Raw genomic sequence first — 24336 nt, forward strand, 5'->3', positions numbered from 1 at the left:
TGGAATGCTCAGAAAGAGATGCAGGTGGAAAACGACTTTATAAAGCTTCCATGATTTTGAAATTGAGGGTTGAAAGTAGGTCCCCTGCTTGGCTAAGTCAAAATTAATTTGTAGATGTTAAGAAGACGGACACATTATTGGCAGAAGAGGGAGCTGCCGGCGGCAGGCTGTTCTATGGGCCGCATTTTAACAGCCTGGTCTTTGTGTAGGGGGGTCTCTCCACATACACATATCCCACTCTCCACGGAGAGGGAGCTCAGTGAAATCATCTATATTATGGTTACCAGATTTTTTTCAGTGAATCTGGGGAGACATTTTTTTTTGAAGCTGAGCAGCAATAGGGAGTTAGTAGTGGTGGGGATGGTGAGGCAAAAGACCCTGGGCCCAAGCACATATGCATATTGTATAAAGGTGCAAAGCCCTTCTTTCGCACCCTGTGAAACATAAATGCGCAGAGTTTTTTAAAAACTGGGCAACGGCATGCCGCCTGTCCGTGACTCCCGAGCCTTCCCCGATCTCCTGCCCCCTTCCCCCTTTGTTTTGACAGATTGGGGGAGGCTCTGGAGTCACAGGCGGGTGGCTGTTGCCCAGGAGGGGTGCAAGGAGCATGGTTTCTCTGCCAGGCAAGGTGCAAAGCCCTTCTTTCGCACCCTGTGAAACATAAATGTGCAGAGTTTTTGTTAAAAAACTGGGCAACGCCTGCCCACCCGAGACTCCTGAGCCTCCCCCAATCTGTCAGAACAAAGGGGGAAGGGGGCAGGAGATCTGTACCGCTGGATGTCCCCGGTTCCCCTTTGGCAGTGGCGGTGGCAGTGAGCAGCTCCTGAAACCAGCCAGAGCCAACTGCACTACCAGGCTGGCTCCAGGCTGCTGAGGCTGCCGCTGCCACGTTTCCCAGGGACAGATTTGCAAATCTGGGGACATTCTGGGGACGGAATTTGTCCGGGGGCAGATTTACAAATCCGGGGACTGTCCCCGGAAACCAGGAACATCTGGTAACCCTAATCTATATGAGATTCCTGTTGGTGGTTTATTTTGTGTGGAGCTACTTAGCATAGAAACAAAGCACATTTAGCTGAGAGGTTGTGGTGCTACAAAACGTGCCGCCCGAATATTCCTCGACTGGCTCCTTTTGTCTTTCCAAAATGTAAAAATTCTGGGTAGGCTGTTCTAGAAAGTACAGTTTAGCACATTGTTTTAAAAGGAGTTATTAAAGTAAAACCCTTTGATTTAGTTGCATTAGAGCCAGTGTTGTCTAGTGGTTAGAGGGCTGGACTAGGACCTGGGAAACAAGGGGTCGGGTCCCTACCCAGCCATGAAGCTCAACAGGTGATTTTGGGCCTCTCACACACGCTCTGATTACAGCATGGTTTTCATGAGGACAAAAGGAGGAGGAGGAAACCCTGGAGCTCCTTGGAGGAAAGGTGGGATATAAATGTAATAGTAAATACCTAAAATAAAACATAAGAAAACCCTTTTGCAGGTTAGAGTAACAATTCTTGGTGCTGACGTACCACCCCAGTCCTCCTGCATTGGGCATCCCATTTTACCACCACCCCACTCCCCATCTTTATATGAAGAAATATTATTTAATGAAAGCCATGCCTAGAATGCCTTTCCCTTGCAACTTTAACAACAGCACCCTCCACCTCAGACAACCCGAGATGTGTAATTAGGGAGCGTGCCATGAAGGCCGCAGTGCACCATGAGGTTTAACCCTTCCTTCCCTAGCTTGATCCCAATTAAAAGCATCCTCCCCCTGCTGGTGTTTGCCTAAGAACAGGAACCAGTGGGGAATTAGGGCCGAATAAGAGCCTGCTAGCTCAAGCCAGTGAACCATCTAGTCCAGCACCCAAATCTGCAAGCAGGACTTGAGTGCTGCAGCAGCCCTCTCCTTATCTGTGGCTCCTTCCAACTGGCCTTCAGAGACACACTGCCTCCGACAATGGATGAAGAAATAGCCATCGTGACTAGTCGCCATGGATAGCATTATCCTCTATAAATTTGTCTAATCCTCTTTTAAGGTCATCCAAGTTGGTTGCCATCACTACTTCCTTGGTTTCCTCAGTCAGTTCCATAGTTGAATTATACGCTGTGTTGAAAAGTTCAATTTTTGAACTTTGAAGGCAGTCCTGTGTAGGGAAGTTTTTAACGTTTGGTGTTTTATCGTGTTTTTAATATTCTGTTGGGAGCCGCCCAGGGCGGCTGGGGAAACCCAGCCAGATGGGTGAGGTGTAAATAATAAACTGTTATTATTATTCGTTTAAAACTCACAATATTGAGCTTCACTGGATGTCCACAAGTGTTAGGGTTTATGAGAGAGGGAGGAAAAAAAATATCTGTGTCCACTTTCTCCACATATTACATAATTTTATGCACTTCTACAAAGTCTCCTCTTGCTCACCCTTTCGCTGAACTGAAAAGTCCCAAATGCTGCAACTTTTTCTCATGGGGAAGTTGCTCCATCCCATTCATCATTTTGGTATCCACTTTCGGAACCTTTTCCAACCCCACAATAACCTTTTTGAGACGAGGTGACCATAGCCAAATCAAGTATTCCAGGTGTGGCTGCACCATAGGTGTGTATAATAGCATTCTGATATTGACAGGTTTGTTTTCAACCCCTTTCCTCATGATGCCTAGCATGAAATTTGCCTTTTTCACATCACTCTGGGTCGTCATCTACTCTAAGGTTTTGTCTGTCACTGCCAGTTCAGACCCCATAAGCGCATATGTGAAATTAAGATTTTCTGCACCAATGTGTATCACAGGTTTACATTACATTTGCCATTTTACTGCCCATTCACTCAATTTGGAGAGGTCCTTTGGAGAGCTCTTCACTATCTCTTTTTGTTTTATTCACCCTGAACAATTTGGTATCATCAAACTTGACTACATTACTGCTCACTCTAAACCATTTAGGAACAATTTTAAAAGTGCATGTTCCTGTACTGAACCTTGTAGGATCAGTTAGACCAGATCCTTGGAGCTACTTTCGACACCCCTTCATTGGGAGAACTTTCCATTTATTCCATTTATTCCATTTATTCCCAAGAGTTACTGATCCATAAGGGGACCTCTCATCTTATTCCATGACTGAGAAGCTTACTCAGGAGCCTTTAGTGAGGTACTTTGTCAAAAGCCTTTTGACAGCAGGTATACACTCTATAGGCAAATCACTTCTCTCTACATGTTTGTTGACACTCTGAAAGAACTCTGACCGGTTAGGGAGAAAAGACTTACTCTTGCAGGACATCTGTAAGGCATGTCCTAACTGGCGAAAGCCTAGCAGCTCAGCCATTTTCACACTGCATGGGGCATCCAACAGGGTCAAAGTTGGTGCTGGGGAATGTGGTCTCTTCCTCCAGGCAAAGAGAACCGATGCACTTACAGTAAGGTACCTTTCCCGAGACCCACCTGGAGCTAATTCTGCCTCTGTACATATCAACATGATGTTACTCCCTGGTGTAAACCTGTTGACTACAAAATACATGGGCTTGTGTCTCACATGCCCTCCAAGGGTTCAAGGTGATGTATAAGAGGGAGGTAGTGATGTATGGAAGTGAGAGCTGGACCAGAAAGAAGGCTGATCGCCGAAGAATTGATGCTTTTGAATTATGGTGCTGGAGGAGACTCTTGAGAGTCCCATGGACTGCAAAGAGATCAAACCTCTCCATTCTTAAGGAAATCAGCCCTGAGTGCTCACTGGAAGGACAGATCGTGAAGCTGAGGCTCCAATACTTTGGCCACCTCATGAGAAGAGAAGACTCCCTGGAAATGACCCTGATGTTGGGAAAGATGGAGGGCACAAGGAGAAGGGGACGGCAGAGGACGAGATGGTTGGACAGTGTTCTCAAAGCTACGAACATGAGTTTGACCACACTGCGGGAGGCAGTGGAAGACAGAAGTGCCTGGCGTGCTCTGCTCCATGGGGTCACGAAGAGTCGGACACGACTAAATGACTAAACAACAACAATTCCATTTTATCTTCACAACACCCCTATGAGGTAAGCTAGGCTGCGAGAGAGTTAACTGGCCCAGAGTCATCCAGTGAGCTTCATGGCTTGGAGGTGATTCAAGCCCAGGTCTCCCTAGTCCATCCAACACTCTTATCACATTGGATCAGGATACACCCGGGTGTATTTGGCTCATTTATTTAGAAAGGGGAAGGGGGGATGCCTGTTACATTTTCTAACAAACTCCTCACGCCCCCTCCCTCCTTGCTCTCACACATCTATTATGAGAAATGTCCAGGATCAGGTAATAGCTGCCTTAGGTACCAGATGATATTATGTTAATGAAGAGTGGGATAAATGCTGTGGCAAATTTGCATATAATGATCACGGCCATAGCCTTTCCTGAAGTGCATATCCCAGTGTGGCTGCCCCCAAACAACAGACCTTTTCCGTACCAGCCATAAAACTCGGGGAAGAGTCTGTTAGAGAGACAGAACGGCATTTTCTAATTTCTGTCCTACATTTAACGGTGCTACTGTTGCGGCTCCGAAGGCATCAAGTAATTACGAGCATGAGAGTGGTTACACAAATGAAATATGCAGTATAATGTGGCTGTGTCAGAAACAGGTATTCGGCTCGCAACGAGCATGCCCAGTTATAATCAAGCTGTCACAGAAGAAAGAAAGCAGGGGGAGGACACAGAATTGGGCCTAGGTGTTGGGGCATCTCACATGGGACGCTTGTCTTTATGCCCCCTTCCTTTAAATATGTTACTCTGAAAGCTGTGCACATGACGCAGACCTGAGACTTGGTCAGTGACGCAAAGAAACTTTAATCCCAGCCAGTGGGATTAAAACCCATCCAAATTGCACTTTTCATTGTAGAACTAACACATGAGGAGCAAATTGAGAACAGTGGTAATAATGATGATGATAATGATAATGATAATAATAATAATAATAATAATAATAATAATAATAATAATTTATTTATACCCTGCGCTTCCTGGTTCAAAAACTGGGCTCAGGGCAGCTAACCACAAATTTAAAACACTTTAGAACAATTATAAAATACGGTATAAAAACATGAATAAGAATAAAATTCAAGAATCAAAAATCAATCAGATAATCCCCTGGGCTATCTGGCTGAATTGATCCTACTTGGGCCAGCGAGGAGGCCAGGGGAGAATTATCTGTGGGGTCTCAGAGTGGGTGATCTTCATAAAAGGGGAGGAGGAGGGAAGAGAAGGGAAATAAAAGATCAGGCTGAATTCAAATTAAAGGCCAGGCGGAATAGCTCTGTCTTACAGGCCCAACAGAAGGAGGTTAAATCCTGAAGGGCCCTAGTCTCATGGGACAGAGTATTCCACCAGGTCGGAGCCATCACTGAAAAGGCCCTGGCCCTGGTGGAGGATAGTCTAACTTCCTTAGGGCCTAGGGCCTCTAAACTATGGTTATGCATGGACCTTAAGGTCCTCTGCGGGGCATACCAGGAGAGGCGGTCCCATAAATATTCTCCCATAGAGAACCAAATGCAGCCCTCTGAGCCTTTCTACCTGACACTTGGGACTCCATGTCCCACCCCTTCCCCACCCTCTGCCCAGGCTGTACCTCTTACAAGCCCTGCTTTGCAGCCCCCCTGTAGTGCTTTTTCCTGGCTGGAATGGGCCCTTGGCCCTTTTGCTTGCTTGGCTGGAGAATCAAGAAGTAAACATGTACAAAAGTAAACATTTGACCACCTACTTTTGCTCCTGGCCCCACCTTCTGCTGGTTGGCAGCTCCCTGAAGGTGGCCCAGAAGGCAATGTGGCCCTTGCCCCCCATTCCAACCCAGAACATAGTCTTTCAAGGATATTTTCACTGGCATGGTAGTAAACAGTGTCCCCAAATTTCAGGCACCTACAATCTAGAGCAGGGTTTCCGAAACGCGGGTCTCCAGCTGTTTTTTGGACTACAACTAGCAAGACCAGCGGTCAGGGATGATGGTAATTGTAGTCTGAAAACAGCTGGTCCCCCACTACACAAAAAGAGCCCAAAATATTCTCCAAATTTCCAACAGAATCTCTGTACATGGGGCATTTTTCACCCTAGCCAATGTAGCATGCTGAGGTAAAAACAGTTTCCAGCTAAACTGATTGAGAGACGCAGATTTAAAAGCCTGGGATAAAAACAAGTCCCAAGAAATATGAAGTGTTGTTAGTTTGCCTACTGCCTTATTGCTTGCTCTGAGGTGAGATTTGAAGGAAGGCAGAGCAGTAGCACCCAACAGGGAATCCAAACATAAAGGGCAGCCAAGGAGAATAGGTGGAGCCATGAAAATGGACAGGAAATTTTGGGAGGATGAAGGCAGGGGCTGACACAACCACAGCCTGTACTGGTGTGCTGAAATCTTTTGAAAGGTATGAGCTTGGGCACTGTGGTTCTCCTGCAGAGTTGGCACTTAGAAGAGAGAAGCACATACAGTTTTACGCAGTGCTGTTTTTCTAGAAAAATAATTTAAGAATGGCAATGGCACCCACCTGAGAGGTGCTGGAACTTGAGTTCCAGCTGAAAAAGGCCCTGGTTTTTATGGGGATGTACCTGAAGGAAAGGTAGGAAAGTCAGGTTCTGCCAGTGGACCTGGTGAGGACTAACTTCCATTTGCCGCCCCCCCCCCTTTCTGCAACCATTTCTCATGGTGGCTATTCTACTGGGATATTCTGTAACTTTATCATTAAACAGTATGGTACTCCAAACAGGTTGTAGGTTTGAAAAACCAACAGGAGAGCTCCTCTGCTACCTTGTAGGTTTACCTAGTCTCCTACTGAGGGCAGCCTTCTTTATTTCCCACAGTGCCCCAAAGAATGTGGCTACATTTGGGGGGGGGGGCGTATTAAAATGGCAGTTCTCTGACTCAACCACTATGATGGATGTCATGTGCTGATGTTGGGCCTGAGAGTCTGAAAGTGTTTTATTTATATGTTTATTGCTCCATTCCATTCATGAATCACTTCCTATGAGGCATCTTGAAGTGACAAGCAACAACAAAATACACGATCAACACTGGAAACGTATATTAAACAATTTCATATATAAAAGCAATTAAAGAATGTATGGGTTAGGGGTTTTTTTTTTGTATATGTTCATATAACGTCCCCCCCCCTTTACACAGTTGTTTGTTTTGTTCTCTTCCTCCCCTTTTTTGTATCATTTTACTTCTTTATATTTGAAAAAAAATCAATAAAATATATAAAAAAGTTTAAAAAACCAATTTCATACATAAAAGTCTGAGACAGCTGCTGACTGGGATAAAAACCTTCACTTAAAAGGCCTGTTGGGAAAGAAAGGCCTTCAACAGGTGCTGAAAAGATAATAGAAACCATGCCTGTCTGATTTGTAATGGGAGGCAGTCCAAGGGGCAGGTTCTGCCACACTAAAAGCCCTATTCCTACATGTATGGAACAGACTTCCTGATGAGATCCTGTCTTTAGGGGACCCCATCCCTGGCAGAGTGCAGTGATCCATTGTTTATATACGGGGTGAGACAATCTTGTGTTGGTTTCTCAATATGTTTATTTTCCCTCTTCCTTTTATTCCTTATCTATTAAACTGTAAGCCATTATTTTAAACTGTGAACTGCCTTGATCATATTTATATGAAAGCAGCCTCTAGTAAAAATAAAATAAAATAAAGGCATACATAATAGCTGGACCCAAAGGTCTACTTTAGACTTGCCCGAGGGCTCGGGAGCACACCCAATCAGATTTTTGAACTTTTCATGTTATTCAAGCAGCACACTGCTCTCCAGCTTTTTGTCACTTGAAGCAATTAAGTCTACATGATGGCTATAACTGATATTTTATTCTTTTTCTATTAAAAAGGAGAAAGGAATATCAGTTATAACAATCATGTAGACTTAATTGCTTCAAGTGACAGAGTCAAGTTCTGCCCTCCCACACTGCTGAAGTTTTATTCTTTTTCTAACTTCAGCAATGTGGGAGGCTAGAGCTTGACTCAGTTTCACCATTGGATTTTGGGTTTTCTCCGTTTGTTGGGTTACAATTGATAGGAAAGGAATTGTAACATTTATATTGAGTTCAGCTTTCTGAAAGTTCCCCCCCCCCCCCAATACACACACTTTTCCAATTCCACACGCTTATGCCTCTGGTGGCAGTAATTAGCTCAATGTGCTAATGAGGACCCTTGGAGGAAAGACTGACAGGACTAATTAGTGGGTGAATTTCACTTTAATAAATGTATGGGCAATTTTCTAAATGCAGATGGCCCAGTCCATCCTGGTGGGAGTTCTGCCCAGAGCCACTTCATATGGTAAGTGTCTGAGAGAAGTGGTTAATTGGTAAAATGCTACATGATACTGATTAGAAGAGAGCTAATGGCTGCCTTTGCTTCCCAATGTATTATTCATTGCCAGACAATGTGAAAACCTTGTATCCTTCAAGAGGTCCACCACAGCCAGGTATTTTCAGCAAATTGGATGGGGGTTATGAGAAGCACCTACCTGTGCAGTGACAAGAGCTCAAGTCATGGATTTCTTGCCCCAAAAGAGACTTCCATTTGGAAGCAGCATGGAACACACATGTGTTCGTGTTCCTGTGGGCATACACATGTCCTGGGAAGCCATGGCCAGCCAAAGCTTACAAAACACACCTTCTGAGCCACCATAGAGCCACTTTATGCTGAGTCAAAGCATTGGTTCGTGTTCCCAATGTAGCCTTTCCTGATGGGTTGCATCTCACCAGCATCTCAAACAAAAGCTCTTTCCAGAGATTGTTCTAACTAGAGAATCTGGGGTTGAATCTGTCACCTTCCACAGGCAAAACAGGCATTCAGTGCTAAAGCAATGAGCCCTTTCCCTTCATAGGTAGGTAGGTAGATTTAAAAATATTATTTTTTTTCATTTTCACAATAACCTTCAAATCAAATACATTGGTTCGTAAGTTGACTTCCCAACCTCATTTCTACAGTGTTTTTACTCAAACATTTTCTACTGCGTTATATTTTTATCCGTTAAAAAAAAAAAGTTTCTCTATTACAATTACTTTGTCATTTTTCGTCTGCGGCTTTTATCTCGAATCCTGCCCACGATTTCACTTGACTGTAATATTATTTTAAATAGTCCACGAAAGGCCTCCATTCTTCTATTAAAAGTTTGTCATTTTGATCTCTTAATTTCACTGTCAGCTTTGCCATTTCTGCCATAGTCCATGACTTTCAAAAGCCACTCATTCTCCTTCGTTGGAACCTTCTCTTCTTTCCATTTCTGTGCATGTACTATTCTAGATGCTGTTGTCACATACATAAATAGTTTGGGCATCATCTTTGGTACACCTGTCCCTAGAATACCTATAAGAAAGGCTTCTGGTCTTTGGGGAATAGACAACTTTTATTCTAGCTTTTGTCTTTCATGACTTGGAGTTTGTTACTTAGCCTATATGTAACTGTACTGTTTCTCTATTTGCCCATGTTATGGTTTTCATAGACTCATAGAACTGAAGAGATGGAAGGGACTCTGAAGGTCATCCACACCAACCCCCTGCAATTGCAGGAATATTTTTTCATCTTTTAATTTTAATCTGTTATATTATATAATTGTCTTGTTTTATATACTTTATATATAAAATAACAAATCTTTTAATAAAAGTACATAGGCAGGGACACACAAGAGCATGCTCTGTTATCAATCTCAATCTGGATTTCAAGCCAGGATTTCTGGGAGCTGAATAATTTTTGAGTACAGCAGCTTCTAAATATCAAATAACTTTTACTGTCGCTCCCATCGGTTTCAACGGATAGGCATTTCAGGAGAGCGCAGTTGGTTGACAGATTCAGACCAAGTTTGGGTGGCTGAATTAGGGTTAGGACACATGTACTGCATATTGCGCAAGGATTTATGACGCCTATTTGCACCCTCCTTGTTAACCCCTTACAGAGGGTCAGTCTTCAGCATCTGGTTGGTCACTGTGAGAACAAGGAGGCAGGACTAGATGACCCATTGGCAAGAGCAACCAGTGGGGCTGAACAGGTGGGGCTCCCCCCTTCCAGAGGTGCTGGGTTCCTGCTGCTTCCTGAGAGGGGACTCTCACTCTTCTCCATCTTGTCCTCTTTCTAATAAACAGAAACAAATACCCAGCAGAAGCCACATCGTAAAATTATTGAAGTAAGGGTATTGTTGCCCTGTTTCAGCATTTCTTTGCTTTTTAGACAGCACAAGAGCTGTACTTGTACGCCACAGAAAAAACATGCCGGCTTTCCCCAGATTAATGAATAAATTAAAACCGTTGCCAACCTGTGGGGCTAAATTCAGGCCTGGTGTAAGAGGCTGCGGCCCCTGTGTCATAGGACTCACTTAGGCACCTAGAGCTCAGCTCGGACCACAGTCTCTTTATTTTATAATAAATTACCACATGGATCATCAAATTTGATATTCTCTCATAAAGGTTTAATTAAGAAAAAAAGCCTAATCCCCTGACACAGAAAGCCTCTGACTAATAGTACTAATAAAATGCTCTGAAATGTTTGATAGAGCTTTCACATACTAATTGGCTTTCATTAACTTTAACACTGGCTGAACTGATCAGAGGAGCGCTGGCTGGGCTCACATACTCCAGTAAATGCTGCTGCTGCAGATTATTATTATAGTAAGTATAAAAGGGAAAGGCAGATGTCCCATTTTTCATATTTGGGTCTGTAAGCAGGCTTTTCTCCAACTCTGGTTGGCCAGTGAGCCTTGGATATTTTGTTTTCCACACTAATTTCTGGGTTTGGCTCACTTGCTAAATCAGGTAGGGGAAATTTTTGGCCCTCCAGATATTGCTGAACTACAACTTCCACCATTCCTGGCCAATGGAACAACATTTGGAGGGTCAAAAAATTCCCCATACCTGATCTAAATGATGAATTTCCAAATTCTTAAGTCTGGGAAGGGGCAAAGGGAATACAGTACACTTATATTGGAAGCAGGTCTCACCAATCTTTTGGAATTTTGAGGAACTGCTGTGGGCACCAGTCACAGAATGATTGTTGTGAGGGAAAAGACATAAAACAAAATTTCTGCCATGGAGGATTACACAAAAGGGCGTTCTTTCTCTTAGCTGGGGCTAGCCAGATATCCTCAGAAGCTCGCAGAGCAGGGCACGATGACAATGGCCACCCATTGTTGGTTACCTATGGCATCTGGTGGTCAGAGGAACATAGAAAGTTGCGCTTATACTGAATCAGTATAACTCATTATTTGGTACACAGATTGGCAGTGGCTCTCGTAAGGTTTCAAGCAGGGGCCTCTCCTAGCCTCACATAGACATACTGGAGATAAAATCTGGGATCTTTGCTTGTGACCTATGGACCTTTTATATTCAGTGTACACTGCTTCTGACCACATGCACAAACAAACATGCATTTCCTTTCTCCTCTTATACATGCATTTATCTATATATATATAAACATAAAGGCAAGGCAAGGCAAGGCAAGAAATTTGTGAATAGACCTGTGCGTCTTATGATTGGGCCTGACACCAACAGACTGAATATGCAGGCAGGTTCTAGTGCCCCAGAGCCATGACTACCACTGCTGGTGTTGCAACATGGCAGCCCAGCAGTGGCACTCAGCAGGTCTCTTTTGACAGCAGCAGTAGTGTATCTTGACAGATTTACCCAGCAGTTTTCACACACACTTGTCTTAATCTTGGGATAAAGTCATCCTAGTGGTGCAGCAATAAAACTGCTAGCACATTTGCAAAGCTAAGCAGGGCCTAGTCTGGTTTCAAATTGGATGGGGGACCTCATGTTAAGATTCTGGCATTATATTCTCATGTTCTCTGGAATCACATTGCAGACTAAGCCTCAATTGTGTGCAGCTGGCATAAACTTAGTGAAAAACTGAACAGCCAAAAGACATACTGCAGTGTGAAAGGGATGTTAGAAATCAGAACAGAAGGGTTACAGTTCTAATCAGTAAAACTAATGCAATAAACCTCATGTGTGAATACATCCTTAGTTTCTTTTATGGAGACCAGCTGTGTTAATCACTCTTTAGTTAGTTTGATCAGATTTAGGCTCTTGCGTGATGGGCCCAGTCTCCGGAGGGGAATGCTTTTGCAATCTTGGCCTGATGATTTCATTGCATTGCCCTAGCTACGTCCTGCACACATGATTTGCGCCATCAGTTTCCACCAGGCAGGCCTCCAGCAGCCTCGTTGCTTTTACTTCAAAGCATGCCATACTAAAGCCATTGTAAAATCATATAGTCAATACTGGAGTGGAATGCCTACCAGGCTCTTGCGGACAGCAGCTTGCCAACAGCACTGGTATCTTAATTAGGCTGGCCCCTCTTCTGGCATATTTGTGCCAGGGCTGGGGCTGGCATAATTAGCATGCTGGCACCAGTGGGCCCAGAGCTTTATGCTGGCATATGGACCCAGAGCTGAGGTGAGCACCAGTGCCAGGCAAGCAGTTTGCCTGCCAGCTAGAAAGCCACAGGGAATAGGAACCAAGAGGGGGAAACAGGTTCCAGTGGTGGAGAATCCATTACAGCAGATTGCACAGGGTCTTGCTCTTGAGGCAGTGACTGCAGCTTTAATTCAGAGATGCTCTAGGTTGTGCTAGCCACCGTGTTCCAGACTAGTCTTCTGACCTGGTGCGCTCTAGGTGTTTGGGGCCAAAATTTTGGCTAAGGCTGATGGGAGTTATAGTGCAACACATCTGGAGGGTGTTAGGTTGACAATAGCAAAATTAGTCGTTAATGTAAGTTATCCTGCTTCAAAATGTGGTAACATAGCGCTTTTGCATTTGGGTTCCCTGATGCTTATTCTGCTAAATGGGGCCAAGGACCTCTCTCTGCCCCTACATTCCTCCCTGACAACCCCACAATCCTGGGGGAGAGGGAAGCTGGAGAGGGTTGAAAAAGACACTCCAGCTCCATCTAACAGGCACCAAAGCCAATTCTCATCCTGAGGAATTTAAAATTGCTTTGATGCCCCGTTTGCATTGGAGATAGGACATTGAAAATATGCCAAACACCTGTAGAGATTCAGCACATATAATCCTTGCAAAAGCCCAACATGCATTCAGAGAAACAAAAGGGATATGTGGGAGATTGCAGTAAAATTCAACAATGCATATTCTTGCTAGTTAATAAGTTTAGGGGCTAATGACCACCAAGCTGATAGGCCTTAGAAATGCAATTAGTAGAGAGGGCTCTGTGTGATGTCATTTCCTCTCCTCTCTTGAGCAGGAAGAATCAAAGAAGCGTTTCCTGTTCCTCCCCCCTCTCTCTTCCTTCCACCAGCAATGGGTGCAGCTACGCCTTCCACTTGCTCTGGCTCAGGCACATGTCTGAGACTGTTTTTACTACAAATATATGTATTTTACCTGCATAGTTTTTCCTGCTGCTGTTGCTGAGAACCAATGCAAGATTGTGAGTAAGCAAATCGTATTATAAACTTACTTCCCAGTCTGTTGTCTGAATCTTTGTTAAACAGGGTAAGGAAAAGGTCAGTCAGCTTGCTTCGTTTTCAGAATTTGGCCAGCGGTAAAAGTCATTTAGAGGCTGTTGTCAGCAACAATGTCTCTTGAGTCTTCAGAAACTGTCGACAAGCACCATTAAGACCCCAATGTAAACATCAGCATTTCCATATATAATAAGATCCCCATGATCAAGGCAACAATTTCATTTTAAAGTTCATCCTGCTTCTGGTTTTTCTGTCCAATTCACGTCTAATCCTACTATACCAGCTACTAAGAGGTTTTGAAAGCAACGTAAAATTGAACAAGTGCAGAAGCCAAAAGAAAGTGAAGCTGTATCCCTGACAGAGAGGCAGCAGGAATAGATCACTTTCTAACAGAGCTAAGGCAAAAACTTCAAGATTGTGAATTTGAAGCTGTAGGAAACGTCATGTTAAGAAACGAGGCTGCCCTGTTCTTGTTTAAAATCTAAAACAGCTTATCTTGTATTCCTTGAGGAGATTTCACCCCTCCCCTATCCAAGAATCTGCTGATGAGTCTGGTGATTTTCCAGAGAGGAGGGGCGGTGTTCTGCTCTCTACTTATTCCGCTCCAGCCTAACATCAGTCAGTCAGCCAGTGTGTTGGAGAGAGAGAGACTGAGTGTTAGAGATTGTGTGTATAGATAAGGTTGCTGCTAAGAGCAGCTGCAGACACTCAGTGCAGTTCAGCATTCATTTATGTTTAGACCTCATTAGCTCTGTATATAGTTGTGTAAAATAGTTGTAGATAGAATAATGAAGATATTCTACAGAGCTGCTCTCCGAGTCGTTTATGCTCTGCTATACTCTGCTATACTCTGCTGTGCGACGGCTGTCTTCTTGGAGTGAATCCGGTGCTCACAACTCTAAGCTGTGAGTCCACAGCACTTTGACCTGTTCCTGTGCAGAAGGTGGTCTCTGGAAGTGCTACCCAGCTCGCCTAGCCCAGTCGGGGCTGAGGTGGATGAGTCCAGTTGGTGGCACTGGCTCAAGGGAGATGCTGACATTCCTTTCTTTGAATTTGTGCCAAATTTTTTAAACCTTTCTGTAAAGGCAATACTAGAACTTTCACAGCTGAGTCCTCAACTCTTATTACTTTGTTTGGCTTTCTTTAAGCTGGGCTGTGTCTAAAACTTGCCATTTAGGTTTTCAAACATTTTTTGTAAATTTAGTATTGGAAACTGTACCTTTGAGTCCTTAATCCTTTATTACTGTGCTTTGCTTCACCTAGGTTGAGCTAGGATTATAATACTTAAGAATTTTTGGGACTTTTAACCCGCTTTTTTGAATTTTGGTCATTTAAGGTTTATGATTTTTCTATTTCCTTCTGAGGAAACTGAATAGCTTAGTGAAATGAGGTTTGTAGCCGGCATCCCATTAAGGCTTTGTACAATTCTAGGTTTTCCTAATTTTTCTCTTAAACTTTTTGATTTTTATTATTTAGTTTATTTCTCTAAAATAATATTTCTAGTCAATTACTTCTCGTTTCAGGGATTTTCACGGTATTGCATTTGTTTTGTGTAAAGTCCCCCAAAAGATAGCAGCACAGCACAGAATAAACAGGGTGTGGACACATTCGCAAGCCTAGAGCATGCCCAGCCTGAGGTGCCATGTGTCACAAGGGCTTATTTCGCCCAGATGTGCACAACAGAGAGAAAAGAAGCAACTCCAAAATTGGAGAAGGAAGGTACACTGTTGGAGAAGTGTGGTATGCTACTATAGATGTTGTGGGGGTGCTTGAAGCTAGATAATGGATCTGAGGTGATGCCAGACAATTTTTGCAGCGAACCTGCAAGGTGTGCGCAAAGAGATTGCACTAGTGGCTTTGGAAAGCGTCAGAATTAACTAAAGGGTGCGATGATAGCACAGCTGGGCTGAACAAAGCAGATCTTAGGACGGGTGAATCTGTGTGTTGTGTTGAGTTCCCTTTGGCTCAAGAACTTATCTCTTAAAGGGCAGTGACCACAACTTCCCTGACTATTATGACAGTCTTAACTTGCAGAGCACATGAGACACCGTGTGAACCTTGGCTTTCGATGCTGGATATCTTTGAAATACCTTGTGACCTAAGAAGAACCCGAAAGCTATTGTACTGGTATCTTAAGATAGACTTGCTTTGGCAAAGATATTTGCCGCAGTGCCCTGTGTTTCTCTCTGTGTGTGATCAATTAGATTGTTGAATAAAGCACCTCATGTGTGTGTTGCTTTAGGTGAAGCATTTGATTTGCACTTTGTTCCTCGTTCTACTTTGTATTCCCTTAAACTTGGACAATCTTGGCCTGTGTGGTACTGTTATTGTTGCCTGGAGAACGTCTACTCCCCACTCTCTTTAGGACTTAAAAGGATGGGAACTGCCTCCTAATTGCCCAATTAGTCCTAATGCCACGTAGTGTTGACTATTTAGTTACCACGTATTGTGTACAGAACTAATTGTGTGAAAGCCAAATGAATAGGAAGGAAACAAACAAGCTACTAGAAAATAATTACATGGAGTGTTTCTTTTTAGTACCTCTAGAGCAGATTTCATTATAGTCAACAGCTTCTAAAGCTGCTCGAAATAGCAGTATTTGTCATTTTCATAGAAACTTGATAATGACATTAATTTATCTTAATGGTCTGTTCTATTGTTATAAATAGTAAAATTAGCTCAAATTGTCTTGCTTTTGCTGGTTTTGGATAGCTCCAAAGGGCCCCACAACAGCAGATGAGTAGGTAATTTGGTGTGCTTGACAGACTTCCAATAATTTGTTATGTGGAACATGAGTAATGTTAGTGCCATTAATGTTCATTTTCCTCTAAATTCATTACTGCCCTTTTCCCTTTTATCTTTTTTAATGTCTGGGCCATTTTTCTATATTTCAAGTGGCTGCACCAAGCCTATTCATATTCCGCTGTAGTAGCTATTAACATTCTGAACATAGCGAACATCAGGTAGAAAAACAACTCTTTATGAAATGATGAATTTGGTGGCTATTTATGACCCAAAGCAGGTAAAACAAGGTGGTATTAAACAATGGTCATAATTAAGTCAAATCTAATTGCAAAGAAATTTAAATGTTGTCATGTTTCTTGCAAAGATTAAGAAAACAAAATGCTTCATGAAATGTCTAGGAAAGTGCAAATGCTTTAATATATAATAATCACCGCAACAACAAGAAGGGGAGGGGGGAACCCCACCAGCACAACCTATTTCCCCGAGTATCATCTGTGTTTAAAGTTCACAAGATATTTTCATCCAAAGTGATAGCTGAATACACAGGATGTTCTACTGCATTTAATTCTTATTAGCCCTGGGAAATGGTCCTTTTGACTGAGGTTTGTTGACATGATTATCATCTAAACAAATGAGAGAGCATTTATAAGGGTAAAAATGAGTATTTGTAAATGTGTTTATTTTTCGATTGTGGTTGCCTTCAATTCCTGCCTCTTTTACTTCCCATGATGCTGTGCCTGGGTTTTGTACTGCTATTGAGATGAGGTATAATATTTTGCTTTATGAAGTCTCACTAAGATAAATACAGCATGAGCGAGTTGCACTGTATACTGGTGTATCTGAAGAAGTGTGCAAGTACACGAAAGCTTATAACCAGAACAAACTTAGTTGGTCTCTAAGGTGCTACTGCACAATTTATTTATTTATTTTATTTATTTCGACTGCGTCAGACCAACACAGCTACCTACCTGAGTGTACACCAAATTCAGTTGTCAGTCTCAAGACAATGTGATATAATAAGAGAATGCCTCTGGACATGTGGAAAGTTTATATTTACTCCCTGAGAGATAATAGCCTATTACACACATTTGTGATAAAGGATCAAGGCTTCTAGGAAACGAAGTGTTATTTCTAAGCATGCTGAGATTAACTTTCACTGAGAAAAATGAAGTGTTCACATTTACAAAGGAATATTGGATTGGCTTGAAACCCTCCTTGTCTTTTTGTGGACCATTTTTCAGTGGTATTTTGGGGGTGGTGATATTTGGGAGAGCTAAACCAGCTTGTAGCAGTGGAAACAGAATTCTGTGGGTTAATGAGGGCTGCCAGGGGCTGTCCCCAGAACTGTCATTGGATTAGTTCTACATAATGATATATACCGTGTATAAGATGAGGGTGGTTTTTTTACTGTAAAATAATGTTTAAAAACTGGGGGCGTCGTATACGGTAAATAGGAGTGTGATTGGTTGCTACGTCAAGGGCTGTTTTGGATTGGCTCCCGCAATTTGCCTTACAATTTCCTGTGCTGCTGTTTATTGGACTGATTTTTAGCGAGCGGTTGTAGCTGTCGGGTTAGTGATTTACTGCATTCCTCCCCCAAAATCATGAACAACCTCTGGCAATCCTCCCAACAACTTTGGGCCATTTTCTTAAATTTGAGTCCCCGCAAATAGGGGGCATTTTATACATAGGGGCGTGTTATACACAGAAAAGTATGGTAATAATCTTAGAAAGGGAGCTGTGGGAACATTGCCCGGACAAATGCTGTGGCTGCCACTTCAAAACAGACAGCAGCAAGACAACAGCAAAAGGAGGGACACTCTCTCTCCCCACCCCTATTGCAGCTCTAGATTTTGTTGAGAAGTTCTCCCACCTTGGACCTGACTCAGAGAAAGGTAGTTGCATTTTACGTCCCATTAAACTGAATGGAACAGGTTTGTGGCAACTAAGTTGATTTTCATTGGGACGTAAGGCCCTTTCACATGTCATACAAATGATCCCTCACCAGGGAGCTGCAGCCAATCTTATTTCACACATTTGAGATATATTAATAATTTGCCCTTCATTGGTGCAGATGCTAGGGCAGCGTACAGAACACAAAAATAAGAGCAACCCCTCCAAATCATAAAATAAGCAACAAAACCTAAAAAAACAAAAAACATAGCCAAGGCCCTCAAGCATGACTAACTTCTTCAGGTCGGGAGTCTTGAATGCATAGCTATATGTGCTGTTAACAAACTCAATTTCTCAAATGTTATGCATTCAGTTTCTGTTTCCAAGTATAAGAAAAAGTTTCTTTTACAGGTACCTCAGTTTGCGAACTTAATCTGTTCCGGAAATCTGTTCTTAAACCGAAATCGTTCTTAAACCGAGGGGCTCTTTCCCTAATGAGGCCTCCAACCACCCTTCCACCGTTCAGATTCTGTTAGAATCATAGAATCATAGAATCATAGAATCATAGAGTTGGAAGAGACCACAAGGGCCATCGAGTCCAACCCCCTGCCAAGCAGGAAACACCATCAGAGCACTCCTGACATATGGTTGTCAAGCCTCTGCTTAAAGACCTCCAAAGTAGGAGACTCCACCACACTCCTTGGCAGCAAATTCCACTGTCGAACAGCTCTTACTGTCAGGAAGTTCTTCCGAATGTTTAGGTGGAATCTTCTTTCTTGTAGTTTGGATCCATTGCTCCGTGTCCGCTTCTCTGGAGCAGCAGAAAACAACCTTTCTCCCTCCTCTATGTGACATCCTTTTATATATTTGAACATGGCTATCATATCACCCCTTAACCTCCTCTTCTCCAGGCTAAACATGCCCAGCTCCCTTAGCCGTTCCTCATAAGGCATCGTTTCCAGGCCTTTGACCATTTTGGTTGCCCTCCTCTGGACACGTTCCAGCTTGTCAGTGTCCTTCTTGAACTGTGGTGCCCAGAACTGGACACAGTACTCCAGGTGAGGTCTGACCAGAGCAGAATACAGTGGCACTATTACTTCCCTTGATCTAGATGCTATACTCCTATTGATGCAGCCCAGAATTGCATTGGCTTTTTTAGCTGCCGCGTCACACTGTTGGCTCATGTCAAGTTTGTGGTCCACCAAGACTCCTAGATCCTTTTCACATGTACTGCTCTCAAGCCAGGTGTCCCCCTTCTTGTATTTGTGCCTCTCATTTTTTTGCCCAAGTGCAATACTTTACATTTCTCCCTGTTAAAATTCATCTTGTTTGTTTTGGCCCAGTTCTCTAATCTGTCAAGGTCGTTTTGAAGTGTGATCCTGTCCTCTGGGGTGTTAGCCACCCCTCCCAGTTTGGTGTCATCTGCAAATTTGATCAGGATGCCCTTGAGTCCATCATCCAAGTCGTTGATAAAGATGTTGAATAAGACCGGGCCCAAGACAGAACCCTGTGGCACCCCACTAGTCACTCTTCTCCAGGATGAAGAGGAACCATTGATGAGCACCCTTTGGGTTCGGTCAGTCAGCCAGTTACAAATCCACTGAGTGGTAGCATAGTCAAGACCGCATTTTACCAGCTTCTTTACAAGAATATCATGGGGCACCTTGTCAAATGCCTTGCTGAAATCAAGGTAGGCTACATCCACTGCATTCCCTTCATCTACCAGGCTTGTAATTCTGTCAAAAAACGAGATCAGGTTAGTCTGACATGACTTATTTTTCAGAAATCCATGCTGACTATTGGTGATCACAGCATTCCTTTCTAGGTGCTCACAGACTGTTTGCTTAATGATCTGCTCCAGAATCTTCCCTGCTATTGATGTCAGACTGACTGGGCGGTAATTATTTGGGTCCTCTCTTTTCCCCTTTTTGAAAATAGGGACAACATTTGCCCTCCTCCAGTCTGCCGGGACTTCGCCTGTTCTCCAGGAATTCTCAAAGATGACTGCCAGTGGTTCTGAGATCACATCTGCCAGTTCTTTCAATACTCTTGGATGCAGTTCATCTGGCCCTGGAGACTTGAATACATCTAATCTAGCCAAATATTCTTGTACTATCTCCTTAGTTATTCTGGGCTGTGTTTCCTTTGCTGAATCATTTGCTTCAAATTCTTCAGGTCGGGCATTGTCTTCTTTATCGGAGAAGACTGAGGCAAAGAAGGCATTGAGGAGTTCAGCCCTTTCTGTGTCCCCTGTTTGCATTTCACCATCTTCTCCTCTGAGTGACCCCACTCTTTCTTTGTTCTTCCTTTTGCTACGAACATACCCATAAAAGCCTTTTTTGTTGCTTTTAACCTCTCTAGCAAGCCTGAGTTCATTCTGTGCTTTAGCTTTTCTGACTTTGTGTCTACACGTGCTGGCTATTTGTTTGAATTCCTCTTTGGTGGTTTCCCCCCTTTTCCATTTTTTGTACACATCCTTTTTTAATCTTAATTCAGTTAAAAGTTCTTTAGATAGCCACCCTGGTTTCTTTAGGCACCTTCCATGTTTCCGTCTCATTGGTATTGCCTGACGTCGTGCTTTTACTATCTCCGTCTTAACAAACTCCCAGCCATCATGAACTCCCTTTCCTTTTAGTATTGCTGTCCATGGGATCTCACCCAGCACTTCCCTAAGTTTTATGAAGTCGGCTTTCTTAAAGTCAAGAAATTGAGTCCTAGTATGCTTGGCTGCTACTTTCCGCTGTATAGTAAACTTCAGAAGAGCATGATCACTCGCGCCTAATGATCCTTCCACATCTACCCCACTAACCAGGTCATCAACATTGGTTAGGACCAGGTCTAAAATGGCTGTTCCTCTTGTTGCTTCTCCCACTTTCTGGACAATGAAGTTGTCTGCAAGGCCAGTGAGGAATCTGTTTGACCTTATGCTCTTGGCTGAGTTTGACGTCCAACAGATATCCGGGTAATTGAAGTCCCCCATTACTACTATCTCCCTTCCTTTTGCATGCTTGGCCATCTGTTCCAGGAAGGCATCATCTATGTCCTCCGTTTGGCTTGGGGCTCTATAGTAAACTCCCACAATGAGGTCTCTGTTATTCTTCTCTCCCTGAATTTTGACCCAAATGCTCTCACTTTGGCTTTGAGGTTCTAAATCTTGGATCTCTTCACAGGTATACACACCCCTGACATATAACGCCACTCCTCCTCCTTTCTTGTCTGGTCTGTTTCTCTGAAATAGATTGTATCCCTCCATTATTACATTCCAATCATGGGACTTATCCCACCAGGTTTCAGTGATGCCTATTATGTCATATTTAGTTTGCTGTACCAAGAGCTCAAGCTCATCTTGTTTATTTCCCATGCTTTGCGCATTAGTGTACAGACATTGAAGTCCATTAATCATTCCCCCGTGTCTCTTATTTAAGGATTTTTTCCTCCCTCCACTAGGTCCGCGTGCTGTTTGCTCCATTTGGTCTATGACATTTGGATGATCATCTTAGACCGAGGTAAAGTTCTCAAACCGGGACACTACTTCTGGTTTTTCGGAGTTCGTAAATTGAATTGTTCGTAAACAGGACTGTTCTTAAACCGAGGTACCACTGTATAAGATTAATGCCATGAGAAAAACGGTGACTTGATATTCTTTTTCAACGAGGTAACAGATATTAGTTTTCTTCTGTAGTCCCACGCAGAGTAGCAAAGTATGCTGATCACATTTGGTTAATTAAATATTTTCACACATGCTTGGAGATAGAAATGGAAAGTTATTAGTTTGAGGGTTTGTTTTTAAAATGGTGTCACAATATGCTAGCTTTCAGTCTTTGTTTCTCAACAGCACCTTCCTTCCTTGCATAAGAAGGGGGGGGGGGAGGAAAAAAACACAGCAAGCATTCATTTCTAAGATCATGCTATTTTGTGGCTTTGTGTAAGGAGCACCATAATCAATATCCTAATCAAAATATACTCGGGCATGGATTGTTCTTTGTATTTTATTTTTTTAATATGGAAGATAATGTTTTTGTAATGCAGGGTATCAGTGATAACAGTTCATAAATATTTATCCTAATAACGTAAATGCATCCACCTGCCTTCATTTATAAAATAATAGCCTTTGAGAGTAAGGCACAAACCTTATTCCATTTAACTGACTTTCCCTGCAGTCCATTAGACTCGGCTGTGTATTCTGCTAAGGAAGCTGCAGCGTGTCAGCAGCCCATAATGGTTCATGGAAGATAAATGGAATTAGGCAATTGAATAATTACAGGGGCACTCTCTATAGCGCTATAAGTAAAGGTCTGTCAGCATTTCCATTAGGAAATCCAGTCCCCCAGCTTCAGCAGCATACATCTGTAAAGTTTGACTGGGGACAAAATTCAACAAACAGAAACTCATTGTGGGGTGGGGGGGAGATATATTTCCATGTTTGCTTCAAAACCTGCTGACTAACTTCTAAAAAGTGCTCAAGTGACGCCTCAGCACACACAGAGCCTCTACTTCCACACCATAATGAGCAGAGTTGTTTGCAATTTATATGCCATAAATCAGCACGTTAAAGCTGCAATCCTTTGGGTCCTACCGCCAAGTAAACATAAATAGGATTGTAATCCTAAACACTCTTAAGGGTGTGGTAAAGGTAAAGGGACCCCTGACCATTAGGTCCAGTCGTCGCCGACTCTGGGGTTGCGACGCTCATCTCGCTTTATTGGCTGAGGGAGCCGGCGTACAGCTTCCGGGTCATGTGGACAGCATGACTAAGCCTCTTCTGGCGAACCAGAGCAGCACACGGAAACACCGTTTATCTTCCCGCTGGAGCGGTACCTATTTATCTACTTGCACTTTGACGTGCTTTCAAACTGCTAGGTTGGCAGGAGCAGGGACCGAGCAATGAGAGTGTTGCGGGGATTTGAACCGCCAACCTTCTGATTGGCAAGTCCTAGGCTCTGTGATTTAACCCACAGCGCCACCCGCGTCCCTTTAAGGATGTGGTACACACCACCATACCTTTAAACCCCCCACTGGGGGGGGGGGAGAATCCTACAACATCTACAGCCATTCTGTTTTGTTCTTTTTGAAAATCAGTACTGATAGAAGTTGTGTGGTTTTTTTTATAAAAAAGAAGAATAGTATTATTATAACGTTATGCATTGCCTTATGCTGAAAGGTATCAGGGCTACTTAAACAAATACCGTATTTTTCGCTCTATAACACGCACCAGACCATAACACGCACATAGTTTATAGAGGAGGAAAACAAGAAAAAAATATTCTAAACATGTGATCTGACAGTGAGTTTGGAGTAGCCCAATGCAAAAATCCTGAGGATCCATGTGGATCCATGCTTTGTAACCACGGAGGAGGGAAGGAAGGGGAGCCATGGATCCTCTGCTCACGACTGCAGCAGATCCCCCCCCCGCCACCCGCAGGCATTCGCTCCATAACACGCACAGACATTTCCCCTTACTTTCTAGGAGGAAAAAAGTGAGTGTTATGGTGCAAAAAATGCGGTAAATATTAAAACAATGCAGCGATAGCAACCAAAAGTGACCATACTCAGCATTCCACCCCCAAGTACACATTTCCCACCATAAAATCATCATAAGCAATACAGTAATCAGAATTCTTTTTCTTTTTGGTAGGTGGGTGCTTTAAAGGTATGGGGGTATGTACCCATACCCTTAAGTGTGTCTAGGATTGCAATTTGTCAATTGCAATTGTTTATGTTTACTTGGAGGTAAGTCCCATAGGATTGCAGCTTTAATGTGCTACTTTACATATAAATGCAAGCAGCTCATTATGGTGTTCAAGTGGAGGCTGTGTGTGCTTGTGTGTTTGTGTTGAGGGGGTATTTTGAGCACTTTAAAGAAGTTAGTCACCAGGCTTTGAAGCCAACGTGGAAATATATTTGCCCTTAACTTTTATGACCAATGCAGGTTGCATGCATCATATTCAGTCATAGATGGCACAAACGTTTGTGCATCCCCTATGGGAGAAGTGGAGACACTACGGGGGATATCTCATGTGACCAAGAGAACGGCAATCAACTGGACTTTGTATATATGACACTATGTTAAGAAACATGCTAAAATGCAGAAATCTTCGGTGCAAGATCCTAAATGCCATTAGGCGCACTCTTATTAGGCTGTCTCGTTGAACCTCAGCATGCATGAAGGGAGACGTTTCCAAGTATGCAAGGCAAGGAAGATTAGACTCAAGCAGGTAATGATTGTCAAACCATTAATAACATCTTAAATTCTGGACCTATCTGGGATAGATTTTGTAGAATCCCAAATAAGAGTTTGT

The 24336-nt window shown here is 43.1% G+C and overlaps 1 long non-coding RNA gene across 1 annotated transcript; it reads left to right on the forward strand.

Moving 5' to 3' along the window:
- Positions 1-5968: 5968 nt before the first annotated feature.
- Positions 5969-18565, forward strand: LOC309531062. The gene is made up of 4 exons (XR_014219042.1): positions 5969-6353; positions 10533-10592; positions 13183-13365; positions 18449-18565. It is a non-coding gene; the product is annotated as an uncharacterized lncRNA (long non-coding RNA).
- Positions 18566-24336: the final 5771 nt, after the last annotated feature.

Source organism: Podarcis vaucheri, assembly GCF_965113315.1.
Source record: "Podarcis vaucheri genome assembly, chromosome: 4".
In the NCBI taxonomy this organism is placed as follows: domain Eukaryota; kingdom Metazoa; phylum Chordata; class Lepidosauria; order Squamata; family Lacertidae; genus Podarcis; species Podarcis vaucheri.